Raw genomic sequence first — 16,815 nt, forward strand, 5'->3', positions numbered from 1 at the left:
GAACTCCTGTATACTCTGTTTTAGAATCTCAGAAATTAGAATATAAAGCATTGATCCGAAGGCTGTGGGCAGCTTACAGAAAACAGCTTGTTCTAATAGTGACTTAAAACAAAACACACTAAAGATTTCTGTAAGTGGGATAAAGAGGAGGGACCAGTGTTTAAAGGGACCTGCCCTTTTTGCAGAAATAGGATAGACCCAGCGCCTGAGTCAAGGAAGAAGCCGGATGGCAAGGTTGGCCTGCCCCGCCGCCGGAAGATCCTAGCCCCTACCCAGGTCTTTGCGTTCTGGGACGCGGGTAGACTTGGCGCTAGCCGTCTAGAGAGGGCGGAGGCCTGTAGACTACAGCTCCCGGCATGCACTGCGGCGGGCGGGTCGCTGCACCTGCTCAGTGGGGCTGCCCCGGGCGCCTGGGTATTGATTATTCCATTGTGTGGGACGCCTCGGCTCCAGCCAGTGAATGAGGCGGAGGAGTGAGGGCTAGAAGGAGGAGGGCGAGGAGGAGAAGGAGGAGGAGACAGGGAGCAAGCCAGTGCCCAGGGTGAATCAATGGAAACCCACTCACGAAGCCGGGAAAACACTTCAGCCGCAGCCAAATAGCATTGATTATTTTCTTTCACTTCCCTCACCGCCGTGAATTTATTTATTTTTCCATCTCCGTCCCCGACGCCCCGGAGCGAGCGCTGAAGGGAGGGAGGAGGAGGGGCAAAAAAGGAATCAACACATCGGAGAAGTCCCTTCCAAGAGCCGCCCCCTCCCCTCCCCGCCTCGCGCTGCTTGGCGGCCGCGGTTCGACTCCCGTCCCTGCTTCCAGCTGAGGTGTAAGTGCATCGATTTCCGATGCTGCTGGGTTGGGTTTTTTTTCTTTTTTCTTTTTTTTTTTTTTTTCTCCTCTGCCTCTCACTCTCCTTCCCTTCTACGCTCTTCCGAATCTCGAGATCGAGGAGAGAGGAGGCGCTGGGAGACTGCTACTGGAGGAATCGGAGAGGGACGGGAAGGGGCTGGGGGAGGGGACGCGGACGGACAGACAGCCGGGAAGAAGGGGACAGGAGTGTGGGGAGAAAGGGCGTGCGAGCCGGAATGGGGAAGAGAGGCAGGGGTGGAGAAACGGAGAAGAGAAAGATATGGGCCAGGCGGACAGGCAGAGGCTGGCGAGAGCCTAGACGTACCGCGCCGAGCTGTACCAGGAACGGGGTTCCTGGAGGGAATGGGAGGCTGGGTGAGTGCAAGGGCTCTGAGCTATAGCCGGGAGGGGCCTGCGGCGCAGAGGAGCTCAGCTGGCTGCGGGATGGGGGAGAAACCCGGGCGGGAAGGCTGATGGATGGGCTAGCGCGCCGGGGTGCAGGGTGGAAGCGGGAGTGGATACCTTTAATGTGCATTTTTGCCTGAAGTAGGTGAGGGGAGCCCCATTCACGGTGAAGCATGCCTGCCCTGCTTCTCCTACTACCCCGACTCTCCACCCGCTCTCCTAAGCCCCTCATCATTTTTTGAGCTCTGGACCACGCTTCTCACTGTGCCTGCGCCCCCACTGATCTGTGGTTGTGCCATTTTTCACTTGGCTCCCCACCCCATCTATATCCAGTTCTGTGTGTCACTGTCTTGACTGTGACACTTCTCATCGGAGTGATCCTTACGTGTACCCCTGTCCCTATGTGTCACGCCTAGACTGCCTGACGGGTTCGGCCATCCACCGCTCTCCTTCAGGGTCTGTCTGCACAACGGTGGCCTTTTCAGCTACTTTGGAGTTTGCTTATCAGCCATGATTGTGGTAGTCTATAGTCAGGGGCCTGGAAAGTAGGGGGATGGAGCGGATGTGTCTACCCCCCCCCCATGACTCTGGTGCCCTTTCAGCATGGGCACCACAGCCTTCTGTTCACCTTCAGCAGGGAAGCCTTGGAACTTCTGGCATTGTTGATCACCTCGTTTGCCATGTGCCTCGGGTCTTCAGCGTGTCCTCTGCTTTTCCAGGAGCTTTCCACCACAGACCTCGTCCTTGCTGACTTAATTTTCCTCCCTTCCCCCACTCTACCATTGTATATACATTCTTTACCCACCAGTTTATTTCACCCTGTTTTCGCATCCTTTAGCTGATGAGTTCCCTTGCAGTCTCCATCTTTGTTCCCTTCTCTCCTTGGTCAACCAAAGTTGGGTTTTTTGGTTTGTTGTTTTTGTTTTTTTATCCTTTATCCTGTTATCCAGCATTTTAACCCTAGCAGCAGAAGATGCCACAAGCCAAGGGCTGGGTGAGAGATGGGGATTGTGTTTTGTGAAGGCACATAAAAAGGCCAAGAAATCAATTTAATGGGCTTCCAGGGGCATGTAACTCCTTCATCAATCAGTTCCATTATGTCAGTTAACTGTCAACTTTAATTTTGTAAGGGGATGTTTCTCTAGCTCCACCCTACCTGGCTGCCCCCATCCTTCAGTTCATTCCAGATACCGGTGGCTTTTTCTTCACTTTTGAGTTCATTTTCCTCATGGGATCCTGCTATTATTCTCTTTGAATTTGGCAACATTCTTTATGAGACAGGTTTTATTATTCTCAGAAAACCTATCTTATGCAAGGGCCATGTTCTTTCCGTCTAAAGAATGATAATCGTGAATAAAGGACGTGCAGAGTTTATCGTGGGTTTAAACCCATTATTATTTTTCCAGACCCCAGGAGCTTAAAAGATAAAAAGATGAGGTAGATATGGGCAGACGATGGAAGGGAGGAGAGAACAGGTTCAGTAAACACATGGGTTAAAGAAATGCATGGCCAAAGGAAATGATGAGAATCTGTACGGGATGAGTAGAGAAGGGGAGGAACCGAGGAGCGATTAATGAAAAATTGAGAGAATTAATTAATAAATATGAGCTAATAGCCATCCAGGAGGAAAGAGAAAGATGATAGCAGTATGAAATTAGTATGGTGGTCGAGTGGGGGAAGGGAAGAATTAAGGAAGAAGATGAGGTGGAAAAGACTGGTACAAAGAAGGTAAATGGATGTCGAAGGCAGGGGTGCTGAAGCAGGTCAGAGCTGCACAGAGCCCTGGAAAGGGAACAGAGGAGAGAGCGGGGTATCAAAGGAGACAAATGCCTCTAGTGTGAGGAGGGCACAGCACGGCCAAGGCAAAGAGAGAGCACCGCAGGGGGTGAGCAATTTGGAAAATGGCTCGGCAGACCACCACTGGGCCCTAAAGGAGAGATGCTTATGAGGAGAGAAATGACAGCGACGAAGAGAGACGAAGAGGCTCTCACCAGCATTCACCCCGCCAGCCTCATCAGTCACTCTGTATTTTATTGCCAAGCAAGCCAGGAGAACACAGAAAAGAGATGAAAAAGTAGGATTCCCATTTACTTCAAATGACAGGAACTTGAATCTTCCCAGCCCCCTGAGAACCAAAGACTTCAAGCCTCTGATGTCATAAATTGCTGGGTTGCCTTGGCAACCTGACAGGGTCCCTCCTCCATGATGTCAGAGGCAGCTGGTGTTACCATATTGAGACCCGTGCAGGAACACCTTGCCCCTCTCTATCACGTGTGGCCCGGGGTCTGGATGGAGTCATATCTGGAGGGCTCCTGTCTCTAGCAGTGACTTTGCTTCTCTGGAGCTATTCTTAGCTCAGGACAATTGTCACAAACTACTTTGTGAGTGCCTGAGGCTTGCTCGATCATGACAGAAGCAGGAGGAAGTGACCTCAAGAGACAGTGGGCATCGAGGTTGAAACGGCAGGCTAGAGAGGCGTGTAGAAAAGGAAGAGAACTGAAAATGTCAGCCACAGGAGAGAAGGCTTTGTGAACCGGAAGGAAAGCTGTTGAAAGCAGCAGCACATCCAAGTGGTTTGGGGTTTGGGAGTAAACGCCAAAGCTGGAAATTCAGAAGACCAGAGCAGTGGCAGAGTGTAAACTGATGCCTGGAAAGAATATGGAGGAGAGTTTTGAAATGCCCGAGGGCGCAGTAATACCTGACTGGAGATGAAAGGGCCGCTTTATTTTGAGAGACAGAGTGGGAGATACAGGGCCAGTCCGCTCTCTTCTGAGCAGCTCACGTCTATCCACTTTCTTCCTTTTTTGGGGGGGAGAATGAGTTGAGGGTTGAGACAGGGTCTCGCTCTGTAGCCCAGGCTGGACCAAAACTTGAGGAGCTCCTCCTGCTACAGTCTCCTGGGTTCTAGAATTTTAGGTCTGAGCCACCATACCTCCCTCTGGTTTCTAATTGTTTTGTGACACTTCGCAGTATCTGTCACACAGATATTCATAAATACCTGTTGAGCAGATGTCCAGAGAGTCTGAGACCTGTCCTGACTCCCATCTTATCTCCCAGACCTCAGTCTACATACATAGTCAGGCTGGGAAATCAGAAACGAGGGGAAAGACCAGCAGACCTGGGGGTAGAGAAGAGAGACAGTGTTAGAGGCTGAAGGGCCAGACTCACTCTCAGGGTGGACCTGGGAAGTCTGTGAAGAAAATGTGAATGAGCCATCCCAGGCGCCTGGGGAGGATACAGAGGAGGATAAAGAGGCAGATTCCAGGAAAGGCCCAGGGGTGTTTTCGAAGAGCAGGCAAATCTGAAGTAGCATCTCCACCCCATTCCCTACCATGAAGCTAAAACTGAATCAGCCATGCTCAGACACACAGGTGTGCACCTGTGCGCACACACACATGCACAGTGACCACAAAAGTTCATAAATCAATACCAGACCCACCTTAAACACCTGTCTCAAAGTGGTTACAAGGACATGAACACTGGCCAAGCGGGCCAGACCATAAGAGATAGGTGTGCACTGCTGCCCAAACCTTGGTGTAAACAACCCTGTAAGAAATGACCTTCACATCTGCCTGCCCATTGTTGATACAGAGCTCGCTCGCTGTGAGGCTCCGAGTGAATCTGCAGAAGGAGGCCTTAGAGGGAAAGGTGTATCAAACCAGGGCTCAGGACCTGTCCTGCTCTTGCAATAAGGAGGCAAAGACCCTGAATGAGTCAAGAAAGCTAGCAGAAAAGACAAGGAAGAGAGGGTGTGGGGAGAGTCTGGGTTGGAATAAGCAAGCCCTCGCTGCAGAAGGGGCTGGCGGTGGGGGTGTCGGTGAAGGGAGTACATAGTGGCGGCTATCTGTGCTGTCAGCAGCCGCCCCGGACTTGGGCAGCTCATATTTTCAGCAGGTGACAAGCTGTCGACACGGCGGTCCTTTACCTCACTGTTAGAAACTCATTTCATTGATTTTTCCATCTTTCTTCTCAGACTCCTCACACTAAGCTTCGGGCATCCCACCCCCTGCTTTCCCAGGGCCCCTTTGCTCTCTGGGAAAGTCTCAATGAACTCACTGTCTTAACTACCTCCCAATCCCTTTCCCACCCACCCCTGACTGGGGAGGCAGGGTTGAAAGATGTGGAGAGAATGTCCAGATGGTGGATCTGCTCCTGTGTTAAGCTTTACTGGTGGAATAGGAGAGTCTTTTTCTTTCTTTTTTATTTTTTTTTCTTGAGACAAGGTTCTGCTGTTTAGTTGTAGCTAGCCTAGAACTTGCTACGAAGACCAGGCTGGCCTTCACTCACAGTGATCTCCCACCTCTGCCTCCTGAGTCCTGGTTATTTGCTTTTTTTTGGGGGGGGGGTGTCATGTAGCCCTCAAACTCACTACATAACAGGTACTGGCCTTCACTCCTGACCCTTTACTGCCTCTCCTCCCAGATCCTGGGCTTACAAGCATGCAGCGTTATGTCCAGCTTCTTTTCTGTTTCCTGCCAAGGCAGCTCCGCACCCCTCAACATTTTTTTCCTTCAGCTGTCAAACTTGAGAACTGGAGAACTTTCCTCCTGTATTTGGGCAGGAATACAGGATTATCTCAAAGCTAAAGTTCAGGCCTTAGAATCCACAACAAAGCCCTCCACCAAAGTGATGTCTGGATGGGGACATACACCATTAGGAGACCACAGTGCTCAGAATGTGTGCATGTAGGACCTATGGCATGCTGAAGTGCCAAGCTGATGGGGCAGGATGGGTGTGGGCCATAAATTTTTAGTTTAAGTGTAGACATTTCCCCAGTGCAGCCTCCAGTCCCAGCTAACTACCCTCCCGCTCTCCCTTTGGGACTAGGTTTGAGCAAAAGGTCAAGGGTCAAGTTGCCAGTCATCTGGCTTCTTAATGAAGGAAGGCAGAGGATTGGATTGTTTCCTTGGAGGAAAAACATGGAGTAAATTCCTTTCCATACTCAAAAGTGCCATTCCCTGTTTGTTGGCTATACAGGCCAAGGGCCCTCTGCCCCTTACCTCCAATCCTCTCGTCCAGTCTCCCCTCTTCTCCCCCAGGCCTCTTCCCTCCTTTATAGCTACCTCACCCCATGTTTGGAAAACTGGCCTGCTCAGGCCACAGGCACTCTCCTTCCGCCCCCAGCTCCTTGAGACTATGTAAGTGGCTTCTAAAAACCCAGAGATACGTCCTGGTGCTTTAGGAACTGAAGTATGCCAGAGAGTGGGAGAGAAAAGAGCAGATACGCAAAAGAAATAGGTGCTGGACAGTCGGGCATGTTGGCGCATGCGCACCTGTCACCTCAGCACTTGCAAGTGGAAGCAGGACCCAGAGTTCAAGGTCATCTTCTGCTACAATAGGGGTTCGAGGCCAGCCCGAGACTCTTCCTTGAAAAAGTTCTGGACAGACTGGACCAGAAGAAGAGTGGGAAAGAGATGGGAGAAGTGACTTTGAGATGAGAGGGGTCATCTCCATGAAAAAGGAGAGAGGGTTGTGTGGACAGAGAGAACCTCAGAGAAGGCGGGCAGTCTGAACCCTTCCCTACCCTCTAGTCCAAGGAAGACAGCCCAAAGGAGGGAGGAGAGGAAGTTGTCATGTGTGAAAACATCAAGGCCTTGACTCAGCTCCAGGTCAGTCCTGAGTTCAGGCCATGCTGGTTAATTATAATTAACCAGTATAATGAAGTCACTGCTTTTTGTTTGTCTTTGCTGGTCTCCTCGGGAGGTGTGTCCTCTGGCCAGACAGGGCAGTGTGGGGGAGGAGAAGGACAGCAGAGGTGAAGGGCAGGGGACAGAGAGGACAGAAGGAAGTGTGAAGGACAGAGGCCAGACACCGTGTGGAAGGCAGTGCATGGAGGTAAAGCAGCCCAGACATGGCGGCAAGGAGCCAGAAGAGAAGCGTAAGAAAAAGGGGGAGAGAAGAGAGAGATGGACATGGAGAAGAACAATGGGGGCCAGAAGGAAGACGAGGAAAAAAGAGAGGTGAACTATAATGGCGAGCAGGAGGGGAGACCATGGCCAAAGCTGTGAGAGCTGCAGCTGGCGGGGCCTGTGGGCGGGGCCTCATCTCCATCTCTAATGGCTGTGAAATGAGGTTAGCTCCATTAGAAGCAGCAAGAGTGTAACGAGATCACACTCATTAGGGCTGGGCCATCCTAGTAATTACCACCACCCCAAACACTCCGTGCCAGCCGCCCGCCCGCCCGCCCGCCCGGCCACCAAGCACTTGCAGGCACACAGCAGCATTCCACGCACGCGATGCGGAATGGAAAGCAAGGGCCAACATAGGTGTCAGCCTCAGGACTTTAGGGCATGCCTGCCCGAGGTGAGCACGTTCACCAGCCCCCAAAGAGGTGCCCCTATAGGGCTACGCCTAGGCCACCTACCCCACCTGCCACACACACAGAGAGCAAGCATTTCAAACATTCCCCCGTCAGGAAATAAGGCATGTGAATAGAAAGTGGTGGTTATTTTATTGATTGATCACATCCAAAGTGTTGGTCTGAAAGGGGGGCAAAACTCCATGACATACTACTTGCCTTCTGTATAACATTGAAAAGACCTGAACTGAGGCTTTAAGCCACACAGCGGGGTTCCTTTACATATCACAGACTAGAACTGACTAGAATCTGCTACCCCGGTCTGACTGACTACAAAGCTGTGAGTTTTGGGTTTTCTTTTGGTGATGGGTATTTTTTGGCAGTCCTACACCTCCAGCCCCAAGTCTGTTTTTTTTTAAGTAACGTCATTCTGCTCGATGGAGTTCACGTGCTAATATGGATACACATGTAGATGTAACTATTTAAAAATTTGTTCTTTGTTGTGTATATATGGAGGTCAGAGGTCAACTCTGTGGAATCAGACTTACATCTTCGTGTAGGTTCTTGGGACCACACTCAGGCTGTCTAGCTTGTACCACAGCATCTTTACCTGCTGAGCCATCTCTCCAACTTTGAACTTAAAAAGACATAAATAGACACATATATCATCATTCAAATAGTCCTACCCAGCCCCCAACTTCTCTGCACAGACAGAATGATCACCTTGTACCTTCAGGCGCAAAGAAGGGCACCAGCGCATGCTCAAGGGCAGCGTAACGATTCAGAAAAGCCTCGTCAAGCCAGCGACAGTGGTGGCACACGCCTTTAATCCCAGCACTCGGCAGGTGGATCTCTGTGAGTTCGAGGCCAGCCTGGGCTACTTTCTGAAAGAAGTGTCTGTATTGCTATCAGACAGTAGTGGAGGGTCAGTGTTGTGATCCTCGCTGGGGGCTCCACATGGTGCCTGTCACATGGCACACGTTTAAAGATGTTGGCTGTTGTGACTCGGAATGCATCTCAGTGGTGGTGTGTTTGTCCAGCATATACCAGACCCTGTGTTAAAGATGCCAGCTATTGTAATGACTACAGCTGCAGGTGGACTGTCTCTCCTCAGTTCAAGAGACAGAGACACAGAGACAGAGACACAGAGACAGTGCACACAGGAGATAGCTTAGAGAACGCAAGTCTAAACAGGAAAATCATGTTTCATATATATCTTTTAGACATATAGCATTACTGGGGAATTGGGGTTCCCTTGTATAGGTTCTTGGTGTCACTGATAGAAGAATTTAAAAACAAAGCTGGATGTGTTGGCTCACGCCTTTTAATCCCAGCCCTCAGGAGGCAGAGGCAGACTGGATCTCCATGAGTTCAAGGCTAGCCTGATCTACATATGGAGTTCCAGGTCAACCAAAGCTACACAATGAGATTCTGTCTTCGGAAAAAAAAAAAAAAAAAATTAAGCCGGGCAGTGGTGGCACATACCTTTAATCCCAGCACTATGGAAGCAGAGGCAGGCGGATCTCTGTGAGTTTGAAGCCAGCCTGGCCTACAAAGTGAGTTCCAGGACAACCAGGGCTGTTATACAGAGAAACCCTGTCTCAGAAAACAAACAAACAAAAAAGTAAAACAAAAAACCCAAAAAGAAAAATGTCAAAATGGCCTTAAAAGGAAGCTTGAGGGCCATTTCATTAAACTGTGAGAAAAACGGCAGAACAGGCAAGCTGAAGATCTGGGTGGCTTGAAGAGAAAGGAGATGGAAAGAAGATCAAATTGCACCTTCGCGTATATAGATCAGCTAGAGATCTGCAAGCAGCTGTGGATGTTGGAGGACTTCAGAGAAAAGAGTGGGAAGCCCAGAGAGTTCGAGCAAGCGTGCTTAGGACATTGGCAGCTGTCCAGAGGAATAGAAAGGAGGAGTTAGGCTTCTGAGCTGGAACTCAGGAATGCAGTCAGGCTCCGCAGTGAGCATCTGCTTCTGGGAGTTACAGGTCCAGTATCTCAGAGAAGGGATAATTCTCCTCCCCTTCCCTTAGCTTGTCTTCGGGTGAATCAGCTTTCCTAGCGGTTGGTATCCTGGCCAAGCGACTGGCAGGCTAAGTTGGGTTAACTATTAAGGGAGAGGGCAAGAGTATATGCCATGCTCTAATATTTAAGGCAAGTCAGAATGTCTCATCTCCACCCAGGGCCAGAGGAAGAACCCAGATTCCATTCCTCTGAACAAGAAGAAGCAGTTTTCCTCTGTGTGGACCTTAACAAAGTTCTGATACTCCACCCTTTCCTAAGGTAATGGGAGGTGATCCATCTTCAGAGCGCCCCCCCCCCCCCCCCCCCCCCCCCCCCCGAGCCTGACAAGGCCCGTCAAGCTGTCTAACATTAGTCGGAGGAAAATTTGCCTGGTTTGTTTTTCTAAGTTTTGGAAGTTTGTTTTTTTTTGTTTTGTTTTGTTTTGTTTTTTGAAATAGGGTCTCACTTATGTAGCCCTGGCTGGTCTAAACCAGGCTGTCATTGAACTCATAGTGATCTGTATAGCTGTGTGCACATGGGCGTGGATGCTTGTGTTGGAGCTAGTTACAGAAGATTGAATTGGCTATGTGGATGCTGGGACCCTCGGAAAGGACAGCAAGTGTACTTAATCACTTAATCACATCTCCCCAGCCCCCAAGGAAGAGGAGCATTTTCCACAGTATTTGAGTGTACCTGTGTTATGTCTGTGACTCATATACATAGTATAGATGTATGCAGTCCTAGAATCATATTGCTGCTCAAAATTTAATTTTAAAACATTTTGGACTTCCTCTTTTGGTTTTTTATTTGTTTGTTGTGAGACAAAGTCTTAACACTAGGCTAGACCTAGGCTAGCCTAAACTCACTGCGTAACTCAGGCTGTCAACTCATGGCAATCCTGCAGTCTCAGCCTCCTGAAACCAAGCCCAAGAGGGTTTGGTTTGTTTATGTCGTTCAGTGCTGAACAGTAAGCCAAGGCCCCGTGCATAAAAGGCAAACACCCCACTCCAGTATATACCCACCCCACACCTGGAAATTTTGGACAGAGATAGTTCAAACTGTAGTAGTTGTTGTAGTAGGATTTATTTATTTAGTAGTTCTTGGGACTGAACAAAGGCCTCACACATCCTTGGCACTGAGCTATATCCCCCTACAGATGCCTTTTTTTTTTTTACATATTTTTTTTTATTTATGTATTTATTTTTAGTGTTTTCAGCAGGCTCTTATATAACTCTGTAGCCAAGGTTAGCCTTGAACTCCTGGTCCTTTTGTTCCTAACTCCTGAGTGCTGGGATTACATGAATACACCACTGTGCTTGGCACTTTCTATTTTGAGACAGGGTCCCACAGTTTGTAGCCCAGACAGGCTCAAATTTATGGTGTTCCTGCCTCAGTCTTCTCAAGTAGCTGGGATTATAGGCAGGGCTGTTACAGTAGTATTTAAATGATATTATTTTATCACACAAGCTCACATCAATTGAAGAGTCAGAAAAACTTAAACAGATCTTACAGTGGTGTTCTTCCAAACTCAAAGAATCTTCCAGAGACAGCCTATGCCCGGATCAAGTGGGATGGTGAGTCTGAGTAAGGACACTTATCTCTGCCCTTTCACTTCTGAGTGCTCCTACAAAAGGGATCGAGCTGGCTTCATGTAGCCGTCCAAGCCTGAGGCATGTGAACATGTAGCCATCCAAGCCTGAGGCATGTGAACATGTAGCCATCCAAGCCTGAGGCATGTGAACATGTAGCCATCCAAGCCTGAGGCATGTGAACATGTAGCCGTCCAAGCCTGAGGCATGTGAACATGTAGCCATCCAAGCCTGAGGCATGTGAACATGTAGCCGTCCAAGCCTGAGGCATGTGAACATGCAGCCGTCCAAGCCTGAGGCATGTGAACATGCAGCCATCCAAGCCTGAGGCTTGTGAACATGTAGCCGTCCAAGCCTGAGGCATGTGAACATGGGCCCCTCTCAGTGTCCCCAGGGCTCACACAGAGGGATTCAAGAGATGGCTCAGAAGTTAATAGAAGTGCTGTTCTTCCAGAGTTCAGTTCCTTAGTACCTGCATTGGGCAGCTGTCAACCCCCTCCATCTCCAACCCCCCACCACACGCACACACACACAACTGACACCTTCCCTCACACAGCAACCTCACACACAAACACACACATATACATAAATAGTTTTAAAAATGGTCATACAGACCTGTGCAGACCAGAGCAGCCCTGTAGTACTGTCCTAGAATATCTAACCTCTGAGCCATCAAGGGAGGTACCCGGTTGGCATGCTCTTCTCCTAGATACCCATCCCTACTGGCAGTGAACACACCTCAAAAACCCGTGTGCGTGTTAGCATGTGTGGCTTCAGCCCACAACTTCCCTTTCACCCGTCACCTTCCGCCCACCTCCATCTCCCTCTGAGTCTCCCCGTTTTCTCCTCACGTATCACTGGGTTCCCTCAAGCCCAGCTTAAGCATCTTGCAAGGTATGAAATAGCCTCCTAATCGTCTTCCTTGCAGTAGGGGCAGCTCACCACCCAGCCTGGAAGATACACAGTATTTACATATGCAAATCAAGGCGCGGCTTCAGCTCCTCTGCTCTGCCTCCTCTCTAGGCCTTCACTGTCTCTCTTTGTCCTCTGTAGCATTTTTTCTGCTTGCTTAGTTTACTTTCCTCTGGACTCATTTCCCCCCTCTCTTTTGGAAAAAATGAATCTTACACAAAGTAAGCACTTTTTAAATATTCATGAGGCTGGGTCCATCAGTAGGGAAGGTAGGTAGAATCAAAATGGAAGCTGGAATAATGCATTGTAATTTTCCTTTTCAATTCCAGGTAAGATTTAAAGAGAAGTTATCGTTTTAAATGTAAGGGAAGCTGGGCCTTGCATGGCACAGGAGGCCTGTGATCTCCATACTTGGGAGGAGCACAAGTTTTGGGCTTGCCTGGGCTACAGAGTGAGTTCAAGGCCACCCTGAGCAACTTAGTCAGATCCTATATCAGAAAATAAAAAAGGACCAGCAAGTAGTGGTTTAGCATAAAGGCACCTGTTGCCAACCAAGCCTGTTGACCCACATTGGGTGCCTGCGGGCTACACACACACACACACACACACACACACACACACAGTAAATAAAAAACATCTTTAGAAGATTGAAATTTTCTTCTAAAAATTATAATAAGTCAAAGGAGGGGATGGCTGGGCATGATAGCATACACCTTTAATTCTAGTACTTGGGCTGCAGAGGCAGGAGGATCACTGTGAGTTCAGGGACATCCTGGTCTTCAGTGAGAGTTCCAGGGCTACATGATGAGACCATGTTTCAGAAAAAAAAGGGGGGGGAGGTTGGAGGGGGGTGGCCCAGCAGTTGAGAGCACTTACTGCTCTTTCAGAGGACCCAGTTCCCAGCACCCATGTCTAGCGACTCACAACTCCATGTAACTCCAGATCCAAAGGGGATCTGATGTCTTTGGTCTCCGTCTGTACCTGCACTCACACCCACCGGTGCGCACACACCTACATAATTAAAAATAATAAAAACAAACCTTTAAATGAAAAGGTCTGCATCTGTAGCTCAGTGGGAGGACGCTTGCCTCTGAGACCCCAGATTCAGTGCCTACAACCACCGAAATAAATGAACCCATTAAAAAGTAAGTGCAGGGAGGGGCCGTAATAGTTCGGACCTCAGTATTAGCTGCTTCACCTAGCCTGAGGGTGAGCTCACAAGAGCTTCCCTTTGCTCTGAGATAATGAGTGTCTCCAGGCCCAGCAGCCAAGTAAGGGCTGGACATGGAGCTCCGAGGTGGAGCCCTCGCCTAGCATACACAAGGCCCCAAGTTTAACCCCCAGCACCACAATAATAAACAAAGGCCAAGTAAGACTTGAACTCTGCCAACCATGTATGGTAAGGCAGGCCTATAATCCCATTTGGGAAGCTGAGGCAGAAGGATCATGGGTAGTCTACTGCCAGAGCAAAATCCTGTCTCAAAAAAAAGGGAGGAGAGAGAGAAGAAAGAAACAAGTGAAGCGTGAGTCTGGGGAGCCTGGGTTTGAATCCTGCCCAACTATCGGCCCTCATCGGGACAAAGCAGAGGGGTGTCAGCCTTCCCTCAGACACTGCACTCTGCCCCAGGAAGGAGATAGCCACCACAGGAGGTAAAGAAAGGACCTCACTGACACGCAGGCCAAACACTTTTATGTTGCCTTTTCTGGTCCTGATGTCATTACTCCCGTTTTCCACGTGAGGAAATAGTCTGGATGAGCAACTTACCAAGGCTGACAGCTAGTGAATGGTGGAGCCAGCCAGCGTGATCTTGATCTGCATGGCTCTTAGCCCATGCCCTTCCACCTTGAGATGTAAAGCCCGGGGCTGGGAGTATCTCAGTGCTAGAACTGTTGCCTGGTGGGTACAGCCTCCAGCACCACACACCAAAAGCAAGCCAGCTGGGCCTAAAAGAGACCCTGCACGCACGCGCGCGCGCACACACACACACACACACACACACACACAGAGTTTATGAATTGACTCTAAGGGAATGCTGGCTGAAGGCAAAAATGTTTGGAAAGCTGATGTGAAAAGTCATCATTGTATGCAGATTTTAAGCAAATGTGATGCTGCTCTCCGACCCACTTTGCCACAAAACCTTTTGTCCTTTGCTGAGCCTGAGGAAATGGAGAGAGAGGGGCCGGCTTTGCTTCTGCTTTTCCCAGGGCATCGGGGGCTTGGTGATGTTCCCTCTGTGACCACTAGGGAGCAGTGGTGTTTCTTTCCCTCCTCGTCCCACCCAGTTCTGTGGGCCAGCCTGGGCTCCCTGGCCTGTCTCTCCTTCCTCTGGCCGCGTTTCAGTACTGTGCTGCCCCCCACCCCCGGCACTAGTCATTCTCCAGGTGTCTCCCGTCTTGCAGGGTCTCAGAGCATGCCTTAAAAGATCTTCCGCTTCTTCTCTGCAACTTCAAATCTCGGCCGTTCTGTGTCTGCCTCCTGATCTCACTTCCGCTCTCTGGGTCCTACTGGGAGGGAGGCTGGCAGCCCCCGGCTCCCTGTGGCCTTGTCGCCCCCGCCGCCCCTCCCCGCCCCATCTCTCTCCCCCTCTGCCTTCCTCTTTAGGTCGGTAGTTATGACTGCCTTGTTTGCGGGACAGCCATTGCTGCCGTGCCTCGGAAGCGCTTCCTCGCTTCCCTTCCCAAAGACCAGGCAGACAGGGAAGCCAGGTGGAAGGGGAGGTGACAGTTCCTGGGGGGAGGAGGGGAGACCTGTTTCTCCACAGCCTTCTCTCATCCCCTCCTCTCCACCTCACCCTGGTGGGGGGGCTGGAGCATTAGAGAGGGGGTGGGGGAATGGTGATCCATCTTTCGGGGCGCCTACACCCTCGGAACCCTCCACCCTCCCTTGGCTCCAGGGCTGCCTCCTTCCACCCCCCGTGGTGGCAGCAGCCCTTGTAATTTAAAGCTCTCTCTGTCGCCTCTAATGTGATCCTCTCGTTTTATTGACTCTCTCTGCCGTCTGTGGCGCCCCTTCCCATCAATCTCTGCTCTAATCACACCGCTGCCACGGCCTGCTCCGCAGCCCCTCTCTCTGCTCGGCAGCGGCCCAGCCCGTCCCTCTGCTGTCCCTCTGCTGTCCCCCACCTCCAGAACACCAGCCGCCTCCTCTCCCATGCCTCCCGAGCTGTAGTGTCGGGGTCCGTGACCCTTGACTTCTTCCTTTACCCTCCCGTGAGGCTTGCCCCACCCGAGAGCTGCTCTTAAGAAATGCTGGGGACCACGGGAACCAGTGGCCGTGGGACAGAGTGAACACGAATCTTGGCCTGAGGGTAGCAGGTTAGGTGGGCGCTGGCTTTTAGAGGCTTCGGTGTCAAATCCAGTTCAAGGGAAGAAGGGGGGTGGAGGGGGGAGAAGAAGAAGAAAAGAGACCTGGAGATTCAGAGAGGAGATGGGAGAGAGGGAAATGGAAGGATTAAAAGTTGGAGGCACCCTGGCCACAAAAGTCTAATTAAATAGTGTGTGATGGGCGAATCACCGAGGAGAAAGGGACGAGGGAAATAGGTGGGGGGTGCACGAGGCAGAGATAAATTTGCAATTGAAATTTTTTCCTGAAGAGGAGGGGTAGGCTGGAAGGTAGGGAAGAGATTTGCAATTTTAAACAGCCGCCAGCTGACCTACCCTGCGCCGTTGTGGGTCTCACCCAGAAGCTGGCCAAAAGCTGAGAGCCCCTTTGATTTGTCCTTAGCGATCGGGGGTCCTTTTCTCGGTGTGGGAATTAAGCCTTAGAGGGAGAAGACCTGGGAGTTACTTCAGGGTCTGAGCTACAGTGCAGCTCCCACGAGGGAGCGAATACTTGTAAGCAGGACTATCCTTCCCCCCATGTCAACCCTCAGCTCTCCTGTCAGGTGGGATAGTAAAATGTGGTGGGGTCCAACCTGTGGAAATGACTGAACCCTCACAAACCAACAGACTTCCTTCCTCTGTCCACCAAGGATCCTTAGGAGGAATACCTTTCTCCAGCAATGCCGCGGCTTCCACTTTCTACTTAACTAGAAATCTGCACCCCACCCCCAACCCCATTCTGTTTCTTCACTTCCCTTTTGATTGCTCCTCAGCCCTTTTACGAGGTTCTTCTTTGCATTTCATTACCATACTAATCCTGCCCCGCAAGAATTCCTTGAAGGTTCTGACTCATACCTGGACTCACAGGAGGGGGAGGGAAGGGGGAATAGTCTTGAAGGCCATATGGCACCTGGACCAAGGACCCATATCAAATCTGGGAATCTGGAGATGAGGGTTAAAGATGGCCCAAGGAGCCGGGCGGTGGTGGCGCACGCCTTTAATCCCAGCACTTGGGAGGCAGAGCCAGGCGGATCTCTGTGAGTTCGAGGCCAGCCTGGGCTACCAAGTGAGTCCCAGGAAAGGCGCAAAGCTACACAGAGAAACCCTGTCTCGAAAAACCAAAAAAAAAAAAAAAAAAAAGATGGCCCAAGGAAAAGGAAGCCATCCCCTCATCCTTTCTCTGAAGCAGGGTGGCCTGAATATTAGCCATTTCATCATACAGACTGTGGGAGAGGAGTTAGATGGATGCTTAGGGAACTGATCATTTTGAGGAAGGTGGGCGCCCTGCTGGCCTTATCCACTATTCCTGATTCCTAGCTCTTTGGAGATTACTAATTCTGCCTGTTTTATATCTATAGACACACACACCAATTTTTATTTTTGTTTTTTATTTTTGTTTGTTTGTTTATTTATTTATTTATTTAAGACAGAGTCTCATG

General features: G+C 50.2%; 1 protein-coding gene across 1 annotated transcript in view; it reads left to right on the forward strand.

Moving 5' to 3' along the window:
* Positions 1-365: 365 nt before the first annotated feature.
* Zfhx2 (zinc finger homeobox 2) overlaps positions 366-16,815 on the forward strand; it is a 36,127-nt gene continuing 19,677 nt past the window's right edge. The window contains exon 1 of the mRNA XM_052733206.1: positions 366-821. The gene's annotated coding sequence lies outside the window, so the exon portion shown is untranslated. The remainder of the gene's footprint in view (positions 822-16,815) is intronic.

This window comes from Peromyscus californicus, unplaced genomic scaffold, assembly GCF_007827085.1.
Source record: "Peromyscus californicus insignis strain IS unplaced genomic scaffold, ASM782708v3 Scaffold_12__1_contigs__length_115047231, whole genome shotgun sequence".
In the NCBI taxonomy this organism is placed as follows: domain Eukaryota; kingdom Metazoa; phylum Chordata; class Mammalia; order Rodentia; family Cricetidae; genus Peromyscus; species Peromyscus californicus.